Genomic DNA, 6162 nt, shown 5'->3' with positions numbered 1-6162 from the left:
CTTGCACTTGTCTCCATTCTTTTGTTCGGCACACATTTGATGAGGAACAACTGTTGCCAGGCTCTGTGTGGGGCGCCGGACTCACCCGGAAGCATGGAGGGAGGGGACTTTAGGGACGGGGGATCCAAGGTCAGACCCAGCCGCGGACTGAAGTGGGATCGTAGTATAGATTTCAGAGGAAAGAAGGGAGGTTAGGCACTCCAGGAAGTTAAACCTCCACAGGAAAGACTGTAGAATAGAAAGGAAAGGTCTGCAGGGTTAGACCTCCGCAAGTGAACTGAGGTTAGACCCCAGTGGAAAGCTCTAGATCTGAGGTCAGGGCTCAGTGGGAAAACAAGGAAATTGAGCCTCAGAGGAGAGGATGTGGGTGGAAAGGACTGTCGTGGGGAAGCCATGGTCAAATTGTAGCAGGGGGTCTGAGGCCAGACCCCCTGTGAGTAATACTGAAGTTGGACCCTAGCAAAAATTACTATGGTTACACCTTGTGCCAAGAGCCAAGGTTAACACCCAGCAGAAGTGATCAATTTAGATCTCAACTGAGGGGTCCTGAGATGAGCCCCAGGCTACACTGTCCTGGAAAGGGCTAAGGGTGGGCCTAGTTGAAAAGCCCAGGGGATTGGGGGACCAGGAAGTGGGAGACAAGGCTAATTCCCTGCCCTGTGGCTGTAGCGATCGCCCCTCCTGTGGCCACTTCCGTGGCACCAGGAGAAGGAATTGAGGCCTACATCACAGGGACCAGTGGAGGGCGCGGACAACAGAAGAAATCTTGCCAGGAATAGAATCGGGTCGGGAGGGTGGGGGAGCAATTCCTGAGCGGGGTCCAGGCTGGTTGTGGGAGGGAGTTCCTTCCTTGCTGCTGCAGGGTTTGGGTGGGACCCCTGCTTCCGGGGGGGGAGGGGCAGGCACCATGGTCGTTCTAGCCATCTGTCTACCTCCTGCCATGGAAGCCCACCTGTCAGTCTGACCATCTGCACCAACAGTGAAGACTGAGCTACCAGTGCCCCACAGTGGGTCTTCAGGAGCCTGGAGCCCACCAGTTCTTGGCCACCCGTGCGTGTCTTCACCTCACCTCCCAGAACCCAAGCGTGGGAAATCGCAGGGAGCCAGAGCTGGGTCGTCTCCCTCCTCTCCTGGCAGTGGGCATGGGCCATTGGCAACATCAGGGTCTCCTTCCTGCTGCCCGTCTGCAGAGGCTGAGTGCTCCATCACCTCCTGTCCTGGGCAGGAGTGGGACCCTAGGGTGGGATTTGGGGCATTTAAGTAGTGATGTTCTGGGTCTGTGAAGTGTGTGCACGTGTGTGTGTGTTCACCATTTCAGGACTCGTGAGTTTGTGTTCCCGGCGCCTGCCCGGTCCTTCGCAGCTCGCTGCCTAACTTCTTGCCAGCCCCTCAGTCTGGGACAGTGTGTAGTGTAGCAGTTAAGGGTAGAACCTGAAGCCACACTTTACCACTCTGTGCCTCAGTTTCCCCATCTGTAAAATGGGGCCAGTAGCATTTACCTCACAGGGTTTTTAGGAGGGTCAGTTGTGCCAACATGTGTCAAGCACTTATTAAAAATGTTTATAACAATGCCTGGCACGTGGTAAGGGCTGGAAGCCCCTTGTGAATAGCAGCTGTTGTTATTATTATTAATGGGTGCCTTTGTGGTTGTTTCTGGCTGGCTTTGTCAGCAGGCACAGCATGTGAATTTGGATCTGACTCTGGCTAAAAACATTCTTGCCCTCCCCCCAGTTCTGGGAGCCTGTGACTATTTGTAGCTGTTTTGCCTCGTTGGCCCTTGTATGGATCAGCGAGTGTGTGTGTGTGTGTGTGTGTGTGTGCGCGCGCGGGCGCGCGCGTGCGCGCCCTCCGCCGCTGTCCCTTACCTGTGGTGCTGAACCCAGAGGGTGGGTGGGAGGCTTGGGCTGCTTCGTCTCCCCCCACCCCACCCCCCGTCCCTCCTCTCTCCAGGCCCCGCCCCGGCTCCCCGCGCCGGCCTCCCCTCCTCCCTCTCTAGCCGACTCCCCCTCCCCCGAATCCCTCCCCCCTCCTCCTCTCCTCTCCTCCCTCTATCCCCTCTCCCTCCCCTCCTCCCTAGCTCTCCCTCTCAGTCCCCAGCTCATCCCTCCCTCTCTCTCCCTCTCTCCCTCTGTCGGGCGGAGTCGCCCACCACTGCCAATACAGTGCTGAGGGAACCTGTTCTAGGCTGTAGCTGCAGGTAAGAGACCCCCAGTTAGGAGGGGCTTGGGGGAAGGATGGTGTTACCCCAGGTGGGTGCAGGGGGGCATTTGAGGAGCCCGGAGCCGCTTCTCCCTGAGCTCCGTTATAGGGGATGGGGGGCTGCCTATCCCGGGCGCGGGTACCAGGGCCCTAACGTGCGGTAGGGGCGCCACCAGCAGTCAACATCCTCAACCCCTCCTGCGCTTCAGGGAGCATGGCGGGCTGGGGAGGGGGTGCCTCCTGGGCACTGAGGGGGTGAGAACACCCCACCCTGTCTGGGGCAGCACCCGCACTCCAGTTCTCCGCCCCCGCTTTCCTGTGTCTGGGTCTCGTCTTTCTGTGTCTCCACATCTCTCAGGGGTCTCTGTCCTGCGGAGTCTGGACGCCTCTCCGAGTCCCTTTCCCTGTCTCCCTCAGTCTCACTCTTGTCTCCGTCTCTCTCTGTGCCTGGGTCTGTTGCGGCTTTCTGTCTCTAAGTCCTGGTTCCTCTCTGCTTTCCTCTTTCGCCGTCTCTGTGTGTGTCCCTCTGTCTCTGTCTCTACTGTCTCAGCTTTCCCGTGTCTCTGTCTCTGTCCATCTCCCCGTGTATCTTCCTCAATCTTCCCTGCTTCTCATCTCCATCTCCGGCTCTAGGACCTGGTCTCTGTTTCTCTCTCTCTTTCCTCTCCGCTTCCTCTCCCTGGTTAACTGCCTCCTACACACATTTGTCTCCGCCCCTGGCAAGGGGAGACCTGGGGGAAGAAGACCCGCCCCGCCCCCTGCCGCCGCCGCAGAGTGGGCTCCCCCAGGAGGCAGGGGGTCCCCCAGACTCCTCTTCCTTCCTCAGCCGAGCTCCCCGCATGCCCCCGGCTGGCGTCCGCCCGTCCCTCCCCTGAGGACAGAGCTCCTCTGCTCTCCCCTGCCTTATCTCTGGCGTCCTGAGGCCAGTCCTTCTTGCAGTCTAACCTGTACCCTTTGTAGAGGAGACTGAACCGGTCCTGTCTGCAATCTAACCTCCCATTCCTCTTCATATTGACTGGACCAGTCCCTGCTGCAGTCTAACTTCCATACCTCTTTAGCCGTTTGTCCATTTCTTGACTCATTCATTCTTTTGACAAGTACTGAGCACCTTTCCTGCTCCAGGCACAGCTCTAGGTACTGGGCCAGGCCAGTCCTTCCTGCAGTCTCGCCTCCATCGTCTCATGGTGTGCCAGCCCCAGACCTGTCTCCCAGTGGGGCTGGAGCTCAAAAGCTTCTCCACCGCCCCCTGGGGGCTCTGAGAGGGCCCTTCTGAGTCTAGAGTTCCCTGGCCGATACATCCTCTTCTTTTCTGTTGGGAAGGGGGCCCCAGAGAAGGCGGGAGAGATGAGAGGTGTGGGGCTGAGCATGTAGCCCACACTGTGATGGGGTGAGGTCCTCGAGCGCCCACGTGGGATTCCAGGTGGGTTAAAAGAAGCACCAGCTTAGGAGCCCCACACCTTGAGTTCCATCTCTTCTCTGCCCCTGACTTGAAGTTGCATGACTTGGCCAAGCTCTTTGCCCCTCCAGACCTCAGTTTACCCATCAGCGTACCATAGCCTGAACACTGAGACTGTGTGTGTCTGTGTGTGATCCCCAGGCTGGGACATTGTGTGCAGGCGGGAGAGCCTGGCTTACCCTGGAGCAGTAAGCGTGCATGTTTAGAAGGCCGTGTCCCCACCGACAGCAGGCAGCAGGCACCCCCTGCGCCCAGCCTGAGCGCAGTCAGGAACCATCACCCCCCTTACCGATATGAGAGACTTGAAGGAGGGGGGTCCCACCTGGCCTGCCAGACTGACTGCCCCACCCCGCTCAAGCTTGCAGTCCCGCCCTACAGTTGAGGTCTCCGAGGCCCCGAGAGGTGGGTGAGGCAGAACTGGGTCACTCACCACTGACCCAGCTGGCCACCGGCCCACGGGGGAGGGGAGAGATGGCCCCAGGAGATGGGGCCCGCCATCTGCCCTCCAGAGTCCCACCCTGGCCTCCACCTGATGCTTTTGCCCCTGGATTCTAAACCCAGATTAGGTTTCAGGGCTGCTCATGGAGCGAGAGAGGCAGAGGCAGGAGCCTCAAGAAGAGGGAACCCAGCTGTCCCAGTGACAGGGCTCAGACCTCTTGGTGGTTCATTTAACAGATATTTATCTAGTGCTTTCTCTCCCTGACTCCTTCTTCCCTAAGGCCCCAGGGAGAGGAAACCAGGTTTTGCAGGAAAAGGCATTGAACCAGGCTTGAGGACTGAGGCGGGAGGGACAGGTGGTTGGACTTGAGGGAGGACTTCCCAGGCCATGGCCCTTCCCTGAGAGAGGGAGTGAGATGCTATAGATGAATTCTTGACTCCCAGGTGGACCTGGTTTCTCCTGAAAGTTGGGGGGAGGGGAGGGAGGGAGAAGAGAGCGTGAGTCTTTGCCTTGGATCCTGGTGGGTTTGTAATTATGCCTAAGTCGTTGCTAATTAGGGGGCTGCTAATTAGATGTATCATTAGGGGCCTTGCCGAGGGGGCTAATTGTGCGGTGGCCCTTTAAGAATCACCCCCGCCCCCTGCCCCCCTACACACACACACACACTCTTCAGGGAAGTTCTGCCAACATTTTGCCTCCATACCCCAAAGGAGCCAGCTCCCAATCCGTGAGGACAGGGGTGTATGTTGGGGGCAGGCTGTGGGTTAGACCGTGAGAAGAACTTTTCAGACAGAAATGGACGTTACCGGGAGAACTGAGGCTGGTGGCCAGGAGAGGGGTCGGGGAGGGTGGAGGCGCTGACGACTCCTGCCTTCCTCTCTCAGTCCCATTTTATAGGCTACGGGGTTACCATGACAACACAAGGGTGGGGCAGAGGAGCTGCAAGTCAGGACCACTCTTGGAGAGAAAAACTGGGAGCTGCAGAATGGGTGCTGGGGAACGTTGGGCAAGTTATTTAGCCTCTCTGAGCCTTAGTCTTCTCATCTGTGAAATGGCTGGGGACTCCCCAAAGTGGGATGGTGTCATTTCAAACAGAGTGGCCACGGAAGGTGACATCTGAGTGGAGAGCTGAAGGAGAAGAGGGAGCGGATATGTGGGGAAGAGTGTCCCAGGAAAGGGGAACAGCAGGTGCAAAGGCCCTGAAGCAAGAACTTGCCCGAGGAACAGCAAGGAGGTGGTGTAGCTGGGGCCAAGTGAGGGAGGGGGAGAGAGAGAGAGAGATGAGGCCAGAGAAGGAATGAGGGGGCCAGATTGTGCGAGACCTTATGAAGCGGGGAGGGGACTTTGATGTTCTGAGTGAGACCAGAGCCATGGAAGGTTCTGATCAGAGGGGAGGATGTGAACTGATTGGCATTTTTAAAGGAGACCTAGATACAGAAATAGCCACTCGAACGCAGGACCAGAGGCAGGAAGAGAAGTATTCACCCCACACCCACAGTGTGGGGTCCAAAAGCCCAGCCTAGGACCTCATGTCTCAGCTTCTAAGGAATCCTGCACCTGCCAGAGACCCGGGGATGCTGGAGAGAGACACCTGCCAGCATTGCGGGGAAGGATGTGAGTGAGAGACCCTCCAGCAGTCCCTCCCCAGCCCTACCTGAGACAAACAGACAAACACCCCAGCACCTGCCACAGCCCAAATCCCAAGCAGGAGCCCTCTGACGCCAAGTTGGAAACCATAGGAATCACAAAATGAATTGAGGGCCCCCCAGCCCCTTGCCTCTCCCACTAACTTATTCAGTCTGTGTTCTTTTGCACCTGACTTCACTCTTCCATGGCATGTCTGTGAGATTCAACTGCACTGTTGGGTGTATCAGTTGCCCGCTCCCTTTTCAGTGCTGTATAATATTCCACTGCATGACTATTCCGCCATGTACTTCTCCATGTTCTTGCTGATAGGCATCTGGGTTGTTTCAAGAGGGGAGCCATTATAAATGAAGCTGCTGTGAACATTTGTGTATGTGTCTTTTGACGAACACTTGACTTATTTTTCTTGGGTACATACCTGGGA

This window comes from Mesoplodon bidens (genome assembly GCF_964165515.1).
Source record: "Mesoplodon bidens genome assembly, chromosome: 18".
NCBI classification, from domain to species: domain Eukaryota; kingdom Metazoa; phylum Chordata; class Mammalia; order Artiodactyla; family Ziphiidae; genus Mesoplodon; species Mesoplodon bidens.
The sequence above is the reverse complement of the archived record's forward strand: the minus strand, read 5'-3'. Positions refer to the sequence as shown.